The 23,754-nt window shown below is 39.9% G+C and overlaps 1 long non-coding RNA gene and 1 pseudogene across 2 annotated transcripts; both read right to left on the bottom strand.

Moving 5' to 3' along the window:
* Nucleotides 1-875: 875 nt before the first annotated feature.
* On the bottom strand, nucleotides 876-14,894 carry LOC148864327 (uncharacterized). The gene is made up of 2 exons (XR_016109632.1): nucleotides 14,151-14,894; nucleotides 876-1,201 (listed from the first exon to the last, which is right to left on the bottom strand). It is a non-coding gene; the product is annotated as an uncharacterized LOC148864327 (long non-coding RNA).
* A 4,739-nt stretch (nucleotides 14,895-19,633) lies between these two features.
* LOC148864326 (protein CANDIDATE G PROTEIN-COUPLED RECEPTOR 7 pseudogene) lies at nucleotides 19,634-21,684 on the bottom strand (annotated as a pseudogene). The gene has a single exon (XR_016109631.1). The product of XR_016109631.1 is annotated as a protein CANDIDATE G PROTEIN-COUPLED RECEPTOR 7 pseudogene (transcript).
* Between the last annotated feature and the right edge of the window lie 2,070 nt (nucleotides 21,685-23,754).

Raw genomic sequence — 23,754 nt, 5'->3', positions numbered from 1 at the left:
AAGATAATTGTTATTTTTGTGCAAATCTTGCAAGTCTCTTCAACTTTAAGACTAATGTAAAAAAATAGTAATAAAGTCCAACTGTCTATATTTGTAAAAATTATTGCATAAAATCTTAAAAGTGGAGGGAGTCCCGTTATTTCTATAATAAAACCAGAAGTATTAGACTTCTATTAGACATAATCGATTCGGTTCGGGTTGGTTTCGATTTTCAGATTGAAAAACCGAAGCAAACCCCACCAGTTGAGTTGTCTATATTTATAAACCGAGGCCAACCAAAAGTTTCAAAAACCGACCAAATTAGGTTAGATCGGATTGGTTTGATCAGTCTGATCGGTTTGGTTCTTCTTGTGAGCACCCCTACTATATTAAATACCCCATGGCACTTAATTGCATCAATGCTTGTGATTCCTGAGCCATTGTTTTGTTGCCTCAACCTGACCTAGTAGTTGTAGCTCGAAAAAGCTGGCCAAGCATAGAAATAATATGTTGTTTTAAATCTGAAATCTGACTCTGAAAAATAAAGTTCTAAACACAACTTCATGTATTCTTTATCTTTCTGCGTGGGTATGTATTCAGAATTACTATCTACATCTAACGAGTATATTAGCTTTTTAAATCGTCAAGGCATCACATTTCCCAGGACTAGGAGAACAACACACATTGGCATTAACTAACCACCTCAAATAATTTGATTTTAACCATTTAGAAAAACCCACTGTTTTAAAAGCAAGAAGTGAGTGCAAAGAATTTCTAGAGCCTAAGATGCTAGGTGCAAGGAAAGATGGCAACTTTTGAAAATAAAGGAAATATTTAATAAACAAGAATATGCACATCTAAATTCTTAAAGAATTGAAATTTTTTTGCAAAGCCTATTAGCTTAAATGGTTCTAATATCATGTCATTAACACAAAATATTGTAGTCTTTTACATTCAAGTCCTGTTTAAATAGGATGCATTCAACATCAAATTCAAATTCAAAGTTAATTCATCAAACAAAGCAAAAGGTTAGGTAAGATGTACCTCATTTATGAGATTGAACACAACCAAGGCTGGCCTTATCTACAACAATTATATCCTCTATCACCATTATCATTTAGGCCTTGTCCCAACAATATGGGGCTGACTACATGAATCTTGTTCCGCCCTTCTATTCTCTTCGGTGCATATCCATTATAGCATATTGCTTCTGGGGAACGCCCTAACATGAGCACAAAAAAATAAAAAGAAAAAAATCAGGATCCATAACCATGAGAGATTGGCAAAAGTTTTAATAGTCTCAGGTGCCAACTCGATGCATTCCCCTCCTTTATCCAGGCTTGGGACCAGTAATATAAGACAATCTCGCGTTGGCAGAGTTATTATGTCCTCTAATTCTTCTATATTTTTTCCTGCTAAAGCAACATTTTTTCTCCATAAAATAGACATAATTTTTTTGGACTGAAATAGTTCAGCTATTATTTCCACCCCTTGGAACAAAAACTTTGTTTTCCACCTTATCTAAATTGTTTTGATGAAAATGACAAGGAAAACAATGTTTCATTCATAAAAGGGGTGAAAATATAGCTCAAGCATTATAGAATGAAAAATTTTCCAGTTGTTTTATGTTGAAACAAACACAGCTTTAAAGTTTCCTGCTTAACCTCTTAAAGCTTTCAACTTGCACTATTCTTTTGGAGAGAAGGTAAAGCATTGTACTTGTTAAGAAATTACAGATAGCATAGCCAAAAACTAAAAATATGCCGCCTTACATATAGCCATCACAAAAATGTCTTGGTATGAAAAAAGCAGGTTGTGGTATACCTTTATCTTCTAGTCAACTCCTCATGGGAACTCCGCTTGTATTCAAAAGTTCTGAGATTTCTTTCCTTCTACATGCACCAAGTCGCAGCCACAAGTATTGTACTCCATTGTAATCTGCCTCTCCAATTAAATCCTATAATTTTCCAGCCTAACAAATGCCGCCTCAGCGATCTTGGGTGGCACCAGCTGGTATTTAGAATCTTGCAGAAGTGGCTATAGACGTCTCATGCCGTAGGACATTGAAGGAACTTGATGAGGGGTAATTTGGTCCTCCTAATTGCCTCGTGACACGTGGCCTTCAAGTGACACCTCAGCGCTGAGCAAGAAAACTAGCTCGGCAAGTCAGCCTGGAGCACCTCGCCTAAACCGATCTCCACCTCGGTCGGGCTGAACTGACAGGCTCCCTAACTTGCAGCAAGCTGTCTCAGACCAGCTGAGCTGTAGGAATCCACAGCGACATGCGAGGAGAGCCTGCTGACTTGGACCGATAATGCGTTACCAGCCCGAGATCTCTGGGACATTAATGCCTCGACTATTAGACCGACCTACCGCATCGCACGCCTCAAGAGTTATTCGGGCAGATCGTAACCTCCGCGCAAATCTCGTAACCAACATATTAATCCGCCCGACTAAGTGGAAACGGCTCCGCAAGAAAGAGGACCCATTGTGAAGGGCTCTGACCATCAAAACCCATATAAGGCACTCACTTCTACCTGAAAAGGTACGCCCAATTATACACTCTCAAGCTCTCTCATTCTCTCAAGATTTCTATAAACACTATCTGACTTAAGCATCGGAATGCCCTCCCCGAGTAGAGACAACCCAGGCACTCTAACCTTCCTCCTTGTAGAACATATCAACTAGGCCTAAGCAAAGAACCATCTGAACCAGTATCCAAGTTGACTGACACAAGGGAGCGACCAGATCACGCGACATCAGAACTAAAGATCTTCCATTTCACTTTCCTCCCCACAAAATACATAAATCACTGAACTCAGGCTGGAATTACTTCTTTCAAGGTCATTTCTGTTTAGATATTTGCCTGATATTGCAGTCCAGAGCAAGAAAGCCACTTTTGATGGCCCCATGTAGTATCCAAACTTTATATGGAATGTTTGCCTCTAGTATTCAATTCAATTTCTTGAAGAAGAGTAACAAAAAACTTTTCAGATCTGTCTCATCATCATCATCACCATTTCGTTCTATTTAAAGCCATATCCACTGTTAAATTTTTAGTGCTTAAAACAATTCTTACTACTACTGTATTCATATCCTTTTTGGTCTACTACCCTGAGCTCTTCTAGCCCCTTCACTTCTTACTACTTTCCAGATCTGTCCCACTTCCAAAATCTTTCATCCACCTTCTCCAGGTGTGGAGTGGCAGTGTTAAGCAGCTAAATCAGTCTCATCAAGTCTTTTATTTCCCAATCATTCAAAAGTCTTATAAAAAATGGGCACCAAACCACCAGTTTCACCTTGAAGCTCAAAGAGATCAGCTCCTCACACCTCCGTCCTCAGCTAGGATGAAGAATGAAGGGAATTGAACATCTCCATTAGAGCTATGTCATCACACCACTGACTCCATCCCCCACCTTCATTCTCACTCCTTGGATAAAGTTATGAAAACTTTCCAATCCTCTCCAAATCAAACATCCATAGGACTTGTTACTTTACCAGGAACCCAACTCAAATTCCTTGTTCCAGAATCTAGATTTTTCTGCAATAATCAGCCTCCATAGTTGGTGGTTGGATGTTGAACCTCCAAAAAATACCATCTTCCCATAGTTGTCAAGGCGACCCCTTCAAAGAATGCCTCGCCCAAACGCCAACTATGTTAGGCGCATGCTTAGGGGGCTGAAGCAAATATATACTATATAAATATTTATTAAATAAAAAATACAAAATATAAAATATTTTATTGGTTTTTTTAGTTTTTATAATAGAACCTATTGCATGTTATCATGCTTTTGTTTTGAGGAAAGTAAAAACAAAAGTAATCTTCGAAGGTTTCACTTTGACAATAGAATCGAACTGACAAAGAGGAGAGAACAACCCTCCATCGTTCTCCCACAGTCCTCTAAAGTCAAGGTGAGTTAATCAGTTTTCTTCTTCTTCTTCTTAGTTTTGTTCTCTACTTCCTGGTTTAAAACAGTAGTTACACCCCATTTTTCTCTTCCTTTTTGTATCTTTTCTCCAAGTTTTTGAATCATTTCATTGGACTAATACAGGGGCTCCGCCCCCTTCTTTTGTTCTTAAATTTCCTGCACGTTTTCAGCATTTTTTTTCTCATTATTGGTGTCTGAAACAGGGGCTTCACCCCTTCTTTTATTCTTCATATTCTTCTTTTATTTTAGTTTTTTTTTCACTAGATTTTCTGGGTCTAGAACAGGGGCTCCGCCCCCTTCTTTTGTTCTTAATTTCTTGCATTTTTTCAAGTTTTTTTTGTTCTCATCATCTGTTTCTGAAACAGGGCTCCGCCCCTTCTTTTCTTCTTTTATTTTAATATTTTTTCACTAACTTTTCTGGCTCTAGAACAGGGGCTCCACCCCTACTTTTCTTTTTCATTTTCTTTTATTTTGGTATTCGTTCCCTATGTATTGTTGATCTAAAATAGGGGCTCCGCCCCCTTCAGTTCTTTCAAGTTCTAACTTCTAACTTGTAATTTGCAACTCTAATATATTGTTTTGCCTACTTGAAGCAACATTGCAAGAAATACAAGTACAAAAGTAAGTGCAGAATACATAAACCCCCCCCCCAAAAAAAAAAAAAAAAAAAAAACTAGTTCAAAAGGGGAAGAAATCCATTGGCAAGCTTTATTTTTAACACCTGGGCGCCTTGAAAACTATGCATCTTCCTATAAGAGTTGTTTTCATCAATAACTTTTTAATGCCCAGACCACCAGAACCTATGTAACTGCAAATCTATTCCCAGTCTACAAAATGATTTTTATTTATTTCTCTTTTCCCCTTTTTTCTAGGTAGTATTTTAAAAAATGAACTGATTTCCAATTTTACTTTTCTTAATAGCCACTCACACATCCCAACATCATAAACTCAAGTACACTCAATTTATAATTTATTGACTTTCAAACATTCCCATCCATAAAGCAGAAGTGTTCTATGGCCATCTTATAAAGTTTCAGGTAAGGCATCAATTAAACATAGAAACTGAAAATAGCTGCCATATATTGATACTTCTTGGCCCTAAAAATGCTTAACTGGATCAGGGTGTGAATTTCATACGTCATTCCTAGTAGCTAAACAGGGGTGGCCAGCATTGTTGTTAGTTTTCTTTGTATCGAACTATCCAAACTCTGGATAGGATGTAATTTTTCTTTAAAGAAATTAATCATCTTTTACTGTTGAGAATAAAAAAAAAATGTAAAAATTAAACCGCATTCCATATATTCCTTCTCTGGATTATCCTATAACTTTTGATTTTTAAAGCATGCCCTTGAATTCCAATTTTAGATTTATCCCATCTCTAAGTCTCATCAGTCAAACTAGCATAATCTCATCAACCAAAACTTTTTCTAAGACTTTTCTAAGAGAATATTCTACTTGTAGACAAAATCACTGTCTCAGGTAAGACTTTTGGTAAGATTTTGCCAAAACTTAAAGCGAGAGATGGAGAATAGGTTTGTAGAGGCTGCTAGATGGAGGAGAGCGATGAAGATTGAAGCAAAAGATTTATTATTTGAAGAGATAAGGATCAGGGGCCAGCAGAGCTTGAAGATTAGGGAGGCAAAGAGAGCCACAATATTGTTGGAAGGTCTTGAAGTGATTGAGTGGTTGCAGAGTTTTGTTTCAGAAGCAAGCTCCAAAGGTAAGCAACTGAACTTTACGAAGTTCAACCTTGATGGAAGAAAGAGCTATGAGGTGGAATACAAAAAGAATGCAAAAGGCTGCTACATAACACTGCAGGAATTCTTCGGAGGAAGAAAGAAGCAGCTGGCTTGTTTCCCAGAAGGTAAACAGGGTGTTGGATGGAAGGTAGTGGCAGAGGCACTAAGTGACTTTACTCAGCAGATGAAAACAAAACAAGTAGAGGCTGCAGTAAAGGAAATGAAAGGGGGTAATCACAAGAGAAAGGAAGAACCCGCTGACAGGAAATGGATGATTGCAGAAAAAGGGAAAAGATCTTGTAAACTGGTAGCAACAGCAGAAAAAGAGGATTGGGAGAAGAAATTGTGGTTGAGACTTCAAGTCCACCAAGGGATTGGAAAGGTATTGCTCAGGCGATTCTCAAAGAACTAAACCTGCAGAAGCCGATGGTGAGTACTCCTTATGAACCCTGTAAAGCTTTGATAGATCTGGGTGAAGTTAAAGTAGAGATTTCAGCTTTAAACATTCTTTGAGGCTGGTGCTGCTACAGTCTCGAGTTGGTGTCCTCTATCTAATACCAAATGCTTTGAGATTGAAGACAATGTAATAGTCAGAGTGCTTGGATTACCTTTCAATCTCTGGAAGGAGGAAGTTTTACAGTCAATAGCTTTAATTTGTGATGCAAAATTAGGAGTTTTTAACTGTGATCTCCATTCAGTTGCAGTGAGTTTAAGTGGTGTTAAACCCAGTGACATCCCAAGGAAGATAGAGGTTGTTTCAGAGGGCTTAGTATACCCCGTTTGGCTTGCTAACTCCATTGAAGCCCAGCTTTGGAAGGAGGGAAGAAGGGAGGAAGATGAAGGGGAAGAACAGGCCTGGTTGCTTGGTTTGCAAGGCAGAGTAGACACTACAAAAGAGGCTAAGTCTTCTGAGGCAACTAGGAAAAAAGAGAGAAGAAAAAAATTTAACTACTTGGGGAAAGTCTGTTTGGCAGGGCGGGCTGAGGGATAGGAGGTCCTATGTTCAGTCGGTGACAGGAGGTTTAATTGGAGGTAGACTTGCGCCAGGAGTTCAAATTTCAAAAGAAACTGACTAAGGCAGGCAAAGGTTCAGGGGTTAAGCCGGTCTTGTAAGCTGGTCCTGTCTGCTCCTTTGAACCGAGGCCAGTCACATGTCTCCTTAAGTGAACACGTGACTGGTAAAGAAGTTGGGAGATTGGGCCCAGACCCATCAAAAATAAGGGGGCCTTTTCCTACAAATGGGCCGGCCGGATTAAATAGAGCAAACCCAAATTCTAAAGTCCGACGGACCAGTTTAAGTAGGCACGTGACTAAAGGTTTGGAGACGATGATGGACCAAAAAAATGGTCTATCATCGTCTTCCACGAGTAAACCTCTTCTACCGCTCGCAGCGGAGAAAGCTAGCAGCGGCAGAGCGGCAAGTTCGAACTGAGCATGGGTTCCAAGCAAGAAGAAGAAAGTTTTCTCCCATGAACGGCGCAATCCAAGGTTCAAGAAGCACTCGTTGACAGCGGAGTCAGGGAGTTCCCTTTTTTCGGAGACAGTAAATCAGGTCTTTACGGACACGGTCGAGATCTGTGCTACGGAGGAAGAAAGTAGCTCAGATTCAGAGTCTGAAGACTCTTCAAGTATTGGAAGCGTGGATCTGGAAAAAGCCAAATCCCCAAGTGATGAGAGCCTTCACACCGAGCTGCTTTTTTTGGAAAATGACAACCTGGATGTTTCAGTTTCAGCCCAGAAGTTGCACTCTAAATGTATCTTATTAGCTACAGATTTGGGGTTTATCGCAGATTTCTTAGAGGAGAGGCAGGGGACACCGGTTTTTAAATTAGCTCTCAGTTCACTAGAGCAGCACGGCACCGGTAGAGGAATAGAGGAACAGGAATTACCTTGGTCACCGATCACAGAGTTATCAACAAGGGGACAACTTACAAAGACAAATTCTGATGCAAGGATTAAAACAACATTGGTTGAACACAATGGGAACCCACAGTCATCTTCTTTGGAAGGATTAGCTGTGACCTTGCCCCTATGTGTTGCCCCTCAAGAGTTTTTGACATCTTCCCACAACCATTCAGGTAATATTGTCAATTCGTTTTATGGTACTGATGTCAGTTTTCTACCTGAAACAGGTACTCCTGCAGCTCAACTTGATGCAGCAGCCGAGGTTGGAAGGGACAAGGGGGGCAAAGAACAAGAGGAAGAGAATCACAGGAAAAGGAGTTAAAGATGATCTGGGATCAGATCTGTATGTTTTTGGAGGAGTATAAGAGAAAAGAGGAAGAGGGAGGGAAGGGTGAGGTTCAAGAAGTTTCAGCAAATACAGGGGATCAAAGTAGGAAAAATGCAAAGGGTGAATCAATTATGGGGAAGATGCAGTATGAGGAATTAGAGAGGGTTTGGGGACAGATCTGTGCCCTCCTTGAGGAGTACAGGCAAAAAGAGGAATCTTTGGAGGAAAACCAAGAAATCTCAAAAAAGCACAATAAACCAAAAGCAGTCTTAAGCAGATCTAGAACATTTAATAACCGAAGGAAGAAGAAAAGATCAGAGGTGGAAAGGCTGATATCAGATATAGAAGAAAATCTGGAATTCAGCGGAAGAGGGGAGAGAAGGAAAGCCTCTAAGTAGAGGTCTGACCTTAGAGGGGGGATGTCAAATCTTTAACTACCATGAAAATCATTAGTTGGAATGTGAGGCGGTTGGGGAGTGCTAGGAAAAGAAGGCTGATTAAGAACCTCCTTAGAAGGGAAAGGCCGGATATAGTGATGCTTCAGGAGACCAAACTAGCTGATATCAATAGAAGACGGGCAAGAAATATCTGGAAATCTAGCGGAATAAGTTGGGTTTCAGCACCTTCTTGGGGGGTTTCGGGGGGAATTGCTACCTTTTGGAGAGAGGATACGGTGGAGGTTTTGGAGGAGCTAGTAGGTAATTTTTCAATGTCGTTAAAATTCAAGATGGTTGAGGATGGATTTGTCTGGGCCCTAACTAATGTGTATGGACCAAGCAATTACAGAGAAAAGAACAAACTGTGGGAAGAGCTTTATGGGATTCAAGGGCTTTGGGATGGTCCATGGTGCTTGGAGGGAGATTTCAGTGTAATTCGATTTACGAATGAATCAAATAACCCCCACCAGGTCATTACAACCAGCATGCACAGATTCAACAATTTTATTAATAATTTTGAGTTAAAGGAACTCTCGTTGCTGCAAGCTAACTATACCTAGTCCAATTTTTAGGAGGTACTAACCTGCTCCAAATTAGATAGGTTCCTCTTCAATGAAAGCTGGGAAAACAAGTGGGCGGACTTGTTAACAAGGGCTTTTACCTAGAGTCACATCTGACCATTGTCCCATTAGCCTAGGGCAGGAGCCTTTTAGGCAAGGACCTCGACCATTTAGGTTTGAGAACATGTGGTTGACTCACCTGGACTTCGTGAAGAAGGTTGAGGAATGGTGGAGAGAAGACCTACGGGGGGTGAAGTGGAAAGGGGTAAGATTCCATGAAAAAAACAAAAAGATTGAGAGCGCATGTGAAGGATTGGAATAGGGAGCATTGTGGGAGAATAGAAGAAAGGAAATCATCTCTGTTGACCCAAATAGAGGAACGGGATGAGAAGGAATCCCAAAGAGCCTTAAGCCCTCAGGATAGAGATCAAAGATGGAATCTGAAAAGAGAGTTAAATGAAGTTATTTTGAGAGAAGAAATTTCTTGGAGGCAGAAGTCTAGATGTAAGTGGATTAAGAAAGGAGATGGGAACAATAAATTTTTTTCATGACCTAGCCAATGGAAGAAGGAAAAACCTAGTTTCCAAACTGGAAATGGATAGAATAGTCTTTGATACCCAAGAGAGGATAGCCACTTGTTTTGTTGACCATTTCAAATCCATCTTGAGGAGACCCCTAAGCCCTAGAGTGGAGTTGGAAGGTGTGACCAAGCAGAGGCTTCCAGAAGAGAGTAGAAGCTGGCTGGAGAGGAATTTTGAGGAAGAAGAAATTAGAAAAGCTGTTTTTTCCATGGACAGATTTAAAGCACCAGGGCCAGATGGATTCACAATGGCTTTCTTTCAAGATTGTTTGGACATAGTCAAAGAGGATTTAATTGAGGTCTTCAAGGAATTTGAGAACAATCGAGTGATGAGTTGGGGAATTAATTCTACTTTTTTAGCCTTAATTCCGAAAAAGAAAGAGGCCAAGCATCCAAAGGACTTTAGACCTATCAGTTTGGTGACTAGTGTTTACAAGATTGTGGCAAAAGTCTTATCCTTGAGAATAAAGCAAGTGCTTCCTTGTCTTATAAGCCAAGCGCAAGGAGATTTTGTTCAGGGGAGACAAATTGTAGATTAGATTCTAATAGCAAATGAATGCAAGGAGGAGATGAGGAGATCGGGGTGTAAAAGTTATGTTTGTAAACTTGACCTTGAAAAGGCCTATGACTTAGTGGATTGGGGATTCTTATTACTCGTGCTAAGGAAGTGTTGGTTTGGAGATAAGTGGTGCAAATGGATAAATGGTTGCCTCTCTAGTTGCCATTATTCCATCCTAGTCAACAGGGTAGTTACTGATTTTTTCCCAGCTAGCAAGGGTCTGAGACAAGGTGATACCATGTCACCTTTCCTTTTCACTTTAGTCGTCGATGCCTTTAGTAGATTCCTTTTAGAAGAGGATAGAGACAGATCCCTAAGAGGGTGGAGAATAGGTAGAGACAGAGTGTCAATAACCCATCTCCAATTTGCAGATGATATAATAATCTTTTGTGAAGGCTGTGATTTGACAGAGGTAAGGAATCTGAAGGATTTAATAATTTACTTTGAGAAGGCCTCAAATTTGAAGGTAAATTTTGAGAAGAGTTGTGTTGTGGGGGTTCATTTGAACAAAGAGGAGGTGGAGTCTATAGCAGCCTTGTTAGAATGCACTTGCTCTCAATGGCCTCTATCCTATTTATGATTTCCCCTAGGTGCAAATCCAAAGGAAAGTAGGTTCTGGAATCCGGTGGTTGAAATTTTTGAAAAAAGATTGGCAAATTGGAAGAGGAACTACATCTCCGTGGGTGGTAGAGTTACTTTGATTACAGCAACTTTAGCCAACTTGCCTTTATACTTACTATCAGTCTTTAGAATTCCTAAAAGGGAGGCAAAGATGTTGGAAAAACTGATGAGGGACTTCTTATGAGAACCTGGTGTAGAGAAAAAAGACCACTTGATTAGGTTGGAGGTGGTGAGTAGGAGCAAAAAAGGACTAAGCTTAGGGAATGTGGTGAGTAAGAATGAGGCTCTTTTAGGTAAGTGGCTTTGGAGGTGGCCCCTGGAGAGGGAGAGGTGGTGGCATGAAGTTGTAAAAAATATCCATGGCTGTTCTGAATCAGGTTGGGATGTGGGGGTATCCCGAAGGGCTTTGCTCTCAACTCCCTAGAAGGCTATCTCTGGCATTCTCCCTAATTTCCTTAGGTTTGTAAGGTTCAATGTTTGTTTTGGAAACTCTATTCTTTTTTGGGAAGATACTTGGGTAAGCACTCAACCCTTAAAAGACTGTTTCCCTTCTCTTTATTTCATATCCCTCTTTAAAAAGAAACCCATTTCTTGGTTCCTCCCCCCCCCCCACCCCCCCGGTTTTCCCTTTAGCTTTAAATTGGAATTTTGGGTTTCAGAGAGGGTTAAGGGATGAAGAATTTCTTTGTGTCTCAGAGTTGTTGCTTCTAGATTCGGTGTGCCTGGACCCCACTAACCCGGACAAAAGAGTCTGGGCTCTAAACCCGGTTGGCTCTTTCACTTGCGCATCTTTCTTTAAAGCCCTTTGCTCTAACCCTTCCTCTCAAATCTTCCCTGTTAAAAAGGTTTGGTCAAGGCCAATACCCCCCAAAGTAGTAGTGTTCTGTTGGGAAGCCTATTATGGTAAGATCAATAGTGGAAAACTTGCAAAAGAAGAAACCTTCTTTGTGTTTGTCCCCAAATTGGTGCTTTATGTGTAAAGTGAAGGGTGAGGACTGTAACCATTTGCTGATATCGTGTTCCTTTGCTGCCAATATTTGGAATTGGGTTGTTTCTTTATTTGGGCGCAGGTGGAACTTGTCCTCTGAAGCAAAGCTGCTGTTCACTCTAGATGCTCTTGGGAGATTGACAAGAAGGGGGAAAATAATGTGGAAATGTATCAGAGCCACCACCTTGTGGATTTTATGGGAGGAGAGAAATGCTAGAATATTTCAAGAAAAGGAAAGAAGTTTTGCTGAAGTCAAGGAATATATATTGACAAAGACAATTTCATGGATGAAATCTTCACAATTGTTGGCAGATTTCTCCTTTGATGACTTAAGGAGAAATTGGGAAGCATTGGCTTCCACAGTCTCCACTAAGAACAAATTACAAGTTGAATGGAAACCCCCACCGGATGGAGTGGTAAAATTGAACTTTAATAGCAGCTGCCAAGGTAACCCAGGGCCATCCAGAATTGGATGGATTTTGAGAGATAAAGAAAGCAATACGTTGTCTCTCTTCTCAGGACCAGCGGGTGAAGGCGATTCTGTAAGGGCAGAGCTACTAGCAACGGTACAAGGCATACACATGGCTAGTCAATTAGGAGTGAACAATTTGTTAGTAGAAGGAGATTCCAAGGTAGTAGTGGACTGGCTGAATAGCCCAGACACAGTTTGTTGGGGCTACAGGGACCTGTTAAAGAAAGTTAAATGGATGACAAGAAATATGACTGTTAGGTTCCAGTGGATTAGCAGATCAGCAAATGTAATGGCCGATTCTCTGGCCAAGCAAGGGGTGTCAAGGGGTGATCCGTTTTGGGCTACTTTGTAATTTGTATCTCAGGTTTGGGCATGTTTTAGCTTTTGTGATCCAGTCCTTGGGGAAGATAGCATCTCGTGCCTCTTCTTAGGCTGCTTGTATTTCTAATTTTTTTTCAACAAAATTACTCTCATTTATCAAAAAAAAAAAAAAATTCTAAGACATTTGTCCATGCATCTAATTTTGCATTTACAACAAGCACCATGGCACCTCCACCTGAATATATCCAAACCAGACAAGTGAACCCAAACCAAGAAGCACCAGAACTATAGTTCAAAACAGTTGACTTTGGTAAGGCAAGTTGAACAATGAAATATTTTTGAACCGGTTGCCTAGTTCTGTCAAACAGTCAAACCAGAATCAGCCTTTCCAATTTGATGCTATGTTCAGTTTTCAAAATATTGATGAAAATGATACCTATACAAAGTGTTGTTAGTTGTTGTTGGGGAAACTTTGAAATTACAAACTGGTAGGCCAGATATTTTTTATAACCATCTCTTGGGCAGACAGAATTGTGCTTACCACTAAGGCTAGTTCTATCTAAAAGAGGATTATTTGTGATAATCCATCGACAACTTAATAAGACTAGAAAACTTGAAAATGAATCTAGCAAGCAAGGGAGCATGACTAGTTCCAAGCCCACCCAACGTCGAGGATGATCAAAAATTTTACAAGGAAAGGTGGCTGATCTATGATTCCTAGATACAAAAACCAACACAGATATGAGAAACAGGGAAATGACTCTTCATTTCCTAAAATCCAGATATCCATTTTATATGATTCTCAAACCAAAAAGGAGATTTTTGTACTTAATCAAATATTAGACTGTGTTTGAAACTTTGAATCATAGTAGATTTGAAATTGAATTCCACTTTCGCCTTGATTCTATAGAATTTAAATGACTAATATCCCATGGTCTTTTCTAATTACAGTAAACATGGAAATTCAAGGCTAAAAACCTTTGCCCTGCCAAATTCCTTCCACTGCCAATGTGCATGGTTTATTGATTCCGTACCAGAAAACTATATTATTATTCAATTGTGATAAAAGAGTCTATAATCATTGTCAAAATAGAAGTTTCCTAAGGAAGACCACTCTAAAAATTCTAGCATCATGCTGACATTGAGCCACTAACATGGAGGCAATCATGTGGATTTCATAGTCAAGTACCCAAGAGCTCAGGTGACTCCAACTTCCTCAATAAACAGAAAAATAACACTAAGACTTCTTGCTTTCTATCTGCTTTCTAATATAGTAACTAAGTTTCAGCCTATTGTAACCACACAAAAACTTCAATGACATTCTGATTTAACTAGGGGTACTCACGGTTCGGTTAACCGAACCGTGGGATTTTTTTTTGAACTGAACCAACTTGATCAGTTTTTTTAAAAACTAAACCGAAACTGAACCAATGTAACCGGTGGATCGGTTAACTGCGGTTCGGTTTTTCGGTTTTTTTTTTTTCACTCAAAATTAAGAGGAAAACTGGGCTTTTCTTGACGCCCGTGTTCTTGTGAAATACTCTACAGACGACCCACTCATCCTGCAAACACAGAAAGAATAACCAGAGTTTTTCTTATATATATTCTTCTCAGAAGCAGGCAGACGGCCAGAGAGAGAGCGCATGTAGAATATCATGTGACAGAAAAAGAAAGATGATGAACTTTTGAATTAAGATAAAAAGGGGAAAAGAAAAAGGAGAAAGGAACCTACCCTTGCAGATTTAGGGAGGTTATAATAAGAGAATTTTCCTTCCAATCTGTAATCATGCATGACCCAGTTGGTTTTCTCCCCCTTGGGCGCTCTCCCTCTGTAGAAAACAAGGGTCTTCTTCATCCCAACAAGACAAGCTTTACCCCTGTAGATCTCTTTATCCTTTCCAGTACCCAGCTTCAGTTGCTCTATTGGTTCTCATGCCCGTTGGGTACTTCCTATCTCTCTAGCAAAGAAGTACCATTCCTTCTCTGCAGAATAATCAAATCATATAAATTAATAAAAGCAAAAAAAGAAGGAAATCCAGTAACACAAGAATACAATGAAGCACATATGTTTAATGGTTTAGGTTTCCAAGAAGGGGAAAGTTTTCCACTTTCCAACCTAAACCATTTTCCCACTTTCCCCTTCTTGGAAAGGTGCCAGGCGCCAGGTGGACATTTTGAATTTTGAAACTTAAAACGGCTTTTCATTAAAGAGCCTTGAAGACCTTCTTACATGCTAATGGATTAAAGAGCCTTGAAAAGACCACTGAACATAAAATATAAATATAATATATACATTATACAATATATTATTGTATATATACACCGGTCAGTTTGGCTAACCATCGGTTTTTGTACGAAGTTAACCAAAACCAAACCGATCGGTTCGATTAACCGATTTTTTGGTTCAGTTTCGGTCGATTCGGCTTTTCAGTTTTTTTTTTTTTTCTCACCCCTAGATTTAACCACCAGGCTCCCTATTACCACCAATCCAGACACCACTAACTTCAGTCTCATGAAGCTTGTGTCAAAATCAATGTTGCATGGACTCTCTTAAAATGAAGGGTCCATAGAAGGCATGTGTCAGACTCAGACACTCCATGGATTCTTGAAGAAAACTTCGATGTGACATTTTCTTTTTCTCCTTATTTGACACAGATTAACAGTTAATTTATACAATAAATGTCATTTTTCCTACAGGAATGTCAGCAAGTCCCTGTTTCTCTGTCTTGCTTTGTCAGATTGCCGAGCATGCATTGATTCTGATTCTTGTGTCCATGTCCATGTAACACTGGTCAAAACCAATAAATATAAGACCCAGAAACCTACCCTGGAATCAAAAAAATTTGCTCCTTCCGGGAAGTACATACTTCCATTTTTTTTTACAGTGGATGTTAAAGCAATGTGTCCTTGTTTTTCGAAAAATTTTGAATGTTGTATGACAGTATGAGGTGGCTTTAACATCCACCGTGAAAAAGCTAAGTACCTACTTCTGGGAAAAAGTGAAGAAAAGCTCCTCTATCTAACAACATCCTTAATATCAGTCTAGTGTCAGTTCCTGCACCAGTGAAAGACAAACAATAAAATGCAGCAACCAACTTTATGTATCAGGTCAAGCACCACCCAATTTTGTATAATAGGTCAAGTGTCATGATTAAATTACTTGACAACAAGAAAAAATGCCCTGGCTCAAGCAGAAAAATTCTTGGTTCTGTAACTTATGCCACCGGCTATCCATTTCCAATTCAAACTTGATGCAAAAGTAAAAAATGGACTTCAATAAGAACACCTTAACCATGAAATTGCATAATACTTGATAATAAAGAAACTGTTAACAATAAGAAGTCCTCTGGTAATCAGTTCAAATTCCTTACCAAGAAAGAGTAACCAATCAGTAGTATATTATCTGTGCAAAACATAGGACAACTTTACCCAATTATAGTAAAAAATACAAAATGACAATCTAAAATTTAGAATGTAGTGAATGGAATTTGCCATCAAATAGGTCAGACAGACCAGCTCCCAAACTCATTTAGATAGCAAAAAAAAAAATGAAATTCTTAAAATATAAATAATGACATCACGTAGTAAAGGATAGTGGTGTCTATGGATTGGGCTTGGGTTGGACTGTCCAAATCAAAATCAATTTGAACGGGTTGGACAGACCAATGAGACATATTGAATTGGACCAATCCAAACTTGAAGATCCAAAGTATTTATTGGATTGGATCTTGGTAAGGCCCATTTGCACGGCCCAATCCCAATCTGCCATGTGTCACTGAATGGAACGTTCAAGGAACTCATCAATGACCTAGACTGGCCCAGCCAACCGACCCAACCAACCGGTTCACCCGGACGCCTCTAGTGCTCTTAGATCTTGATAGGGATAACCACCAAGAAGCTTGGGCTGGACCTAGCAAGATTACAACTCCTCGGGGAGCATGACACCTCCTCCATAAATAGGTAAAGGTGTAAAGCATCCCCGGAAAAAGGTATGCCCACTATAACTCTTGCCTACTTACTGACTTAAGCATCGGAGAGTTCTCCCTGAGGACACACCATCATGGGGCTCTCTTTCTTACAGATGCCTTCAGAAGCAAATCGGCTCACCCCAATCTCCTCGGCTAGTCCAGTTTCCAACTTTCTCTTTTCTCTCATCTATTGCCTGGTTTCAGACTGGAACAAACCTGGTCCATCTGTAATGGATGTTTATTGGACTGGGTCGGATAGAACCATCTACTCCATTGACAGAAGATAAGAGTACAGGTGTTGATGGCTTTTGTTTGGGTCATAGTTTTCAAGGCGCCAAGGCGAGGCTAGGCGACCCGGGGGCGCCTTGTTACCTAGTCACCTAGGCGATGGATTTTTTTAAGTGAAAAATACATATCCTAGGTAGTTCCCTAGGTTCCATAACCATCTTTCCTTAATAACTATTAATAATTTTCATAAGAAAATTATAAACTTCATGTTTATGTCTAGAAAATCAACATTTTTTTTGATAAATAAGAAAAATAAGAAAGAAAAGAAAATTCAATAAATATGGGGACTGAACCCCTATTTTTGTTATAGGAAAAGAAGAAAAGAAAAGGTGGAAGGAGATGTGGAAGAAGAAGAAGAAGAAGATGTGAAGGAAGAAATGTGTTGATTAGACAAAACTTTAAGTTTTTCCCTTACTTATTGGTTCAAATTCTGAAGTCTTTGAGGGCTCAATACAGCAGTTAGCAATGTTTGTGTTGATTAAACCCTAACAAATAAGAATATAATAAAAAGTAATTAGTTTATAAACACAAAAAATGAATATTTTTGTTTAATAATGTCTATTTTATAATTATAATATCAAAAAAGTAACAATATAAAAGTATTTTATAAGACAGTATACAAAACTGCTAGGCGACTGGGCGAGGCGAGCCTCCAAGGGCGCCTTGTCGCCTAGGCGTCGCCTTGACAACTATGGTTTGGGTTGGACCCAGTCTAAATTAAAATCAATTTGAATAGATTGGGCAGTCTGGACATTAATGGTCCAAACTCCAAAGTATTCATCAGATTGGATTGGACCTGGTCCATCTGTAAGGGACTCATCTTGGACTGGGTTGGGTTGGACCAATATCTATCCAGGCAATTGACAGCCCTAGGAGAGTAAAATACCAAACAAAATCATCAAGAATTTATATGCAGAAAAGAATTCAAAATTGGCCTTTGATGATAATGATAATGATAAAATACAGAAAACAACTCACCCAATTATAGCATATCAGTACTTGTCAAAAAAAATTATAGCATATCAGTGCAACACAAATATAACCAATCAGCAACACTAGACAATCTTAAGGCTGTGTTCTGATTACAGAAGCAGAAAATAGGACAGAAAAGGAACCTGCACTCTGTCACCTCAATGAACAATAGAATGACTGAGGAGCTTAGCCATCCCATTATCCACCAATCACAACATTCATGCCACTTTTCCACTTCCCATCTGCAATTCAAAAGCATAACAAAACCAGCATAAAACCACCTGAATGATAGATAGATAGATAGATAGAGCCTACCACACCATCTTTCTCTTGGACTGAAACATGTGTTCCCACCCCTTCTATTCCTTTAATGATACTAGGCGTGTGTTCTGCGACCAACAGACTGAGATGACTTAGGTTCACTGTTCACCTCTTTGTCCACTGTCATGCCTTACAGAGAATTTGGGTTTTCTGCAACCAACAGACTGTTCTCAAGCTTCTAGAACCTGCAGCTACTTTTTAGAGGTTCTGGAAAGAGAGAGCAACCACAGATTATTTGACAGTGTTCCTTGGCAAGAAGATGAATTGCTAGAGCCACTGCAGCCACTATATTCTACTGGTTTTCTGCGCATTTCCCATCTTTAGCTATCTCTTTTCAGCAGTTGGTTTCCTTTAATTACTCTTGTAATTAAATGTCAAAGCATTTTTTTGATAGGAAACAGTAACTTTCATTGAAGAGAGATTAAAAGGTACATCTGTCACCACCCAAAGGGTGTCTAGACGAACCAATTACAATAAAAACTAAACCACAAACAGGCCCAGAACAAAGTCTCCCTGTTTACTCCTTGCTTAGATAAAGTATCAGCCATTCCGTTGGCTGATCTTCTTGCCCACTTGAACTGCACCCTTAAATCCCTTGCTAAAATCAAAATTTCCCTTATCAGTTGCCTGAAGTACCATGTGCCCAGATTTCCGGCTTGCAGCCACCCTATTACCAGTTTAAAGTCACCTTCCACTTCTAACGGTTGCATTCCCCTCTGTTTTGCCAGTCCGAGACCTTGAAGTAGGGCCTTTATTTCTGCCCCTAAAGAGTCTCCTGCCCCTATTGGACCTGAGTAGAGGGCCAGCACTCTTTCTTCCCCATCTCTGAAGACTCCCCCAATTCTCAAAGGACCTGGATTACATAGAGAACTGCCATCAAAATTCAGTTTCACTCTAGCTTGTATAGGTTTTTGCTTGCATAAGCTTTGAGAGAAACAGGGGCTCAACGCTCAACCCCCTTCTCACTCCTCTTTTGATTTTTTTCCCCTTCTTTTTCTTGGACAAAAACAGGCTTCTTATTGTTTACTTGGTTAATTTGAAATTGTTTTTATCCTGCAATTGCTTTATATTCTATTAAACATTTATTTTGCTACAATATTGTGTTTGAGATATTGATATCAATAGATTTAAAATGTCATTCTTTTATAGATATGAAGATTTTCCATGTTTTGGAATGAAATTTATTATTATCTAGTAAAGATCATTGATTCATTGTCTTTTTTTCCAAAATAGATGCCTATTATGCTATGTAAAAACTAGGGAATTAACATGGAATCCATAATCTTTTTTAATTAAAATCTACCGCCTAGACAGGCAAAGCAATACATAGCCTCACCCCTGGCACCTTGAAACTATGCAGCACTGTTAGACATTATTACCAAAACATCATACTGGATTACAAGAATCAAAAATAATTTTTTTTTCTTTTGGTTTGATTAGAATCACATTTAAACCATATTGGAATTCAGGACAGCTGAGGACTCCACTAGTGCGATCATATTCTTACTAGTTAATCATAAGCTAATAAAAAGATCCACAATAGCACTATATGTACATTTTTCTCATAATTCAGAGCATTCCGCTATGAAAAGTGAGTTTTAGCGGTTAGAAGTATAAATTAGCAAAAACAAAGTACACAAATGGCATCCAAAATTCAATGTAAGAATGATAAAGAAATAAAATACAATCTTTAATCCAAAATTTATGCTGAGTATATGATATCATCGGTAAGTTTCACTCACCCAGTAATAAACAGATAAATATCCAATTCTATAAAACTAGGCTGCTTAAGTACAACAAATGCAGAAAGCGCTAAAAAAACACTAAGGATAACACCAATAACAGGGTGAACAAGAGTTTCACGCCTTCTGCAAGAATGACTGAATATCCCACTGTAATGGCCAATTCCTTCCTCCGCTTCCCGAAACAACTGCCGTAGTCTTTGACGAAAACCAAGGTTCATTTTCATAATGGCCCCTAGTAATTAACACTAGGGAAAATTAAACCGTCCGACGGTCTATTTATTTTCATAAGGATGCTATTACAATTCAAATTCATCCTCAAGCTTCAAAGCTTCGGCGGCAGCTTCCTCCTCTTCATCATCAATAACGAAATATGGATTATGCACCTCGGGCCTAAATTTATATCCAGTGAAGACATAGAATGCAAGTGTTGCCAGTTCCCCCGCCACTACACTGGTCCACAGATAGCGATAGGATGTGATGGTTTGCAAGGCATAAACAACAACTCGAGTAAAGTAAATGTAGCAGATAACAACGATGTAGTATTGCCGGAAGAGCGTCAACTTCATCAAGTTAACCGCAGCCTTTCCATCAGATCGTGCTGCCTCACGCAGGTTCTTGATCGACCACACGATAGGGAATAGAACAGCGCAGCAGCAAACAACGTCGACGAGCAGGAAAACTTGCTTCCAAGTGATCCAGTCTTGTGCATAGGGACCGGACTCATCAATAACGACCTGTGCGATATTGGCAACAACCTGGAGAGGGATCACAATCATCAATACCTTCTTTTCCTTGTCTTGCAGGTAGGGTTTCAAGAAAGACCATCCAGTCCCGATCAAGACAATCAAGGTAAACAGTGTAATCCCCTTCAAAAAGCTGAATATATAGAAGAGAACATCCCAACCGTGAGCACTACCGGTGCGCTTGATGTAAGACTTATCCTCCGCCTCACAGAGAAGGTTCAAAGCTTTCAAAATAACCACAGCGAGCATAAAGAAGTGGATCCGGAAAACAGTCAAACGCTTCTTATACAGGACGTAGATCCATAGCCCCGCGAGGGAGAAATAAACTAAGAAAAATAGGAAGTAAACCCTAGGAAGAATGGAATTGCCGGCCGACAAGTAGTCGCGGCGACCGCTCCTGCCGTCGAGATTATACATGGCAGATCGGACATCCATAGAGATCTGAAGCTGCTGAAGGCAATTGGCGAAGACTAGAGTGAACTGATTGGCTTCGTTCTCCGTAAACACAACACCGAAGTTTTTGGCGCCCTTGAGACGGTCGAAAGTGTAGACGACCTTAACGAGACCAGATTGAAGGGCACAAGTGATATCGCCGTCCTGGATCTGTTGAAGGACATGGATCCAGGAGTCTCTGGTGCTGAGGAAAAAGCCGACTTGGAAGAGATCGAGTTCAGGATTAGGATTCGAGAGAGAGATGTGAGAGACGTTGAGTTCGAGGCGACCTGTGTGTGCGAAACCAAAGTCATCGAAAGGGATTATGGACCGCTCGTCTGAGCGAATCTCTGAGAAACGAACTTCAGCCAAGCAGAGAGGAAAGAAAACGACCAAAAAGGTGAATAAAGAGAAGAGACGGGAGTACTGAGAGGAGATCGCCATGGCTCTGAGACTTGCGCTTCAGATCTCTCTCTCTCTCTCTCTCTCTCTCTCTCTCTCTCTACTTGCGACTTGCTACGCGGTTGGTAAACTCTGAAATCAGAGAAGAAAGGATTTGGGCTTCTATGTTTATACTTTATATATAACAACTCGTACAAACCACGGCTTCGTTGACGAGGCTTTCTAAATTCTCGCGTTCTCTTTTCTTTCTTGCGATGGAAGGAGTCTTACGAGGAATCAATACAGTAAACTGTCCGACAAGAAGCGCACACAGCATACTGCACTGCGGATTGGAATGGTAGCAAACAACGAGTTCTTACATTGAGTCCGGTCATTTATCAAAGCCCAATACTTGCATTTGCATCCGTGTATTGTGAATATCTTCGTATTTGTATGTTTTAATCATGTGCGATATACCTAAATGTACAGTTGCAAGTGTGTGAATACGGTGTAAACACGGCCTTGTGAGAATTAAATCCGAGAAATCCGAATTCATGTCCTGTAGTCATCGACCACCACTGTAGCATAGCCACCGACACAAGTCAAAAAAATTGTGAATCTTCGGATTTTTTTAACGATTTTTATAAGCTGTACTAACAATCTGTGGAAAATTATAAATAATTTTTTATTTGTTTTAAATGATTTTTGATGTAAAAAAGAATCATAAACACAATTATAAATTTTAAGCGAAATTTGTTTGAAGTGTAAATAAAAAAGGGTAAATTTCTTAGTTAATTGACTTAAGTGTACATTATTATTTAAAAATTGACTAACACTATTCCTACTATTTTTAATAATTAATAAATCTACCCTTACCGTTATATTCTGTTAACATTCCGTCAATTCATAGGCACATAACATATAATTTTTTTGAAAAACTTAATTTTACCCTCCACCTCTAACCTCTTTAGTGTAATCTATGATCTCTCCCTTTTGCTCTCATTCTCTTCTCAAGAATTGCCAGAACTGTAGAAGTCTAATGCTACAGGGGAATTGCAGTTACGACCTTTCCCCTCTTCCTTTTCCCTCTCATTCTCTTCTCCGAAACCACTGGAACCATCGGAACTGCAGAGGTCGAATGCTATAGGGGTTTTTCATTGGGATTTTCTTATGGACACCCCTCTAGTAGAAGAGCTACTCAAGAAGATCGAAGAGTTCAAAGCTAGGCATGCCCACCTTAAGCAAGAGAGGTCGAAGCTAATGCTTAGCACAATTGGTGGCACCGACTCCAAAATGGACCACGGGCATCAGCACTCCAACTCTGTATCGGCCGGGTCGGGCTGGGCCGGGCTTTTACTCTTCATTAATGAAAATATGTTAGGCCCGAGCCTGAGCCCGGCCCGAGCCCGGCCCTGATAAAAAGCCCAAAGCCCGACCTAATAAAAAAATTAGAATTTTTTCCTATTCAATAATCAATATAAATCAGAATTTATTTACATTAAAAAATAATATAAATTCAATATAAATTTTGAATTCAATAATCAATATAAATCAGAATTTATTTACATTAAAAAAAGAATATAAAGAAGGGAAAGAGGATGTGGAGAAGAAGGGTTCGGCTGGAAAAAGAAGGAAACGACGCAAAGAGGTGAAAAAAAAGAGGGGTATTCGACTAGGGTTTTTAGGTTTAGTTATAGGTCAGTCCGGGCCGGGCTTGGGCCGAGCTATTTTGGTAAATCCCGAGTCCGGCTCGACTTTATTGTGAGTCGGGCTTTTTGGGCCAAAGTTAAGCCCATGGGCCCATATACCTGTTCAAGCCCGTTCGGGGGCCGGGCCGGCCCGTCGGGCCACTCGGCCCATGAACAGGTCTAGTGGCTACAAAGGAGCTGCTTCTTGGTGGCCCATCTTATTCATGGGAACGATATCCCTTGGCCTATAAGATAGAGTAGTCGGTGAGAGAGACAATATGCGGAAAGACAAGAAAACTATCATTCTTCCGTTGATGGAGATCCCGTAATTTCTTGCCATAACCAGAGAATAAGCATCAAAATGTTTTTCTTTTGTCCAGAAGCTAGAAGGGCTAAAATATTAACAACGTGTGTTCTTCACTCTTCAATATTACTGATGACTCCTAATGTGACGGAATCTGGTCACGTATCACTTTTTTTGTGTTAAGTACCTCGTCAATTCTTCTGCTCCCAGGTGGTCGATGATTCAGAGGCTGAAGTGGAGCTCTCTAGTGTAGCGCAACCCGGCTACTCCCTGCAGGAGATGATCTACTCATTTTTATAGACGGCGGAACTGGTTGATCTACAAGAACTGAATCAGAGAACCCAAGGGTATTTACTCGGCGAGGTCACTCCGATGGTTAAGTCAGCACTTAGTGTGAGCTGAAAATGATATTAGAGAATGAGAGAACTAGAGAGCAGAGATCACGCATACCTCCCCCTCGCCCCTGGGGGGTGAGGCCTTTATATACTAGAGTC

Source organism: Nelumbo lutea, chromosome 3, assembly GCF_056320005.1.
Source record: "Nelumbo lutea isolate HS-2025 chromosome 3, American lotus-T2T, whole genome shotgun sequence".
In the NCBI taxonomy this organism is placed as follows: domain Eukaryota; kingdom Viridiplantae; phylum Streptophyta; class Magnoliopsida; order Proteales; family Nelumbonaceae; genus Nelumbo; species Nelumbo lutea.
The sequence above is the reverse complement of the archived record's forward strand: the minus strand, read 5'-3'. Positions and strand labels throughout refer to the sequence as shown.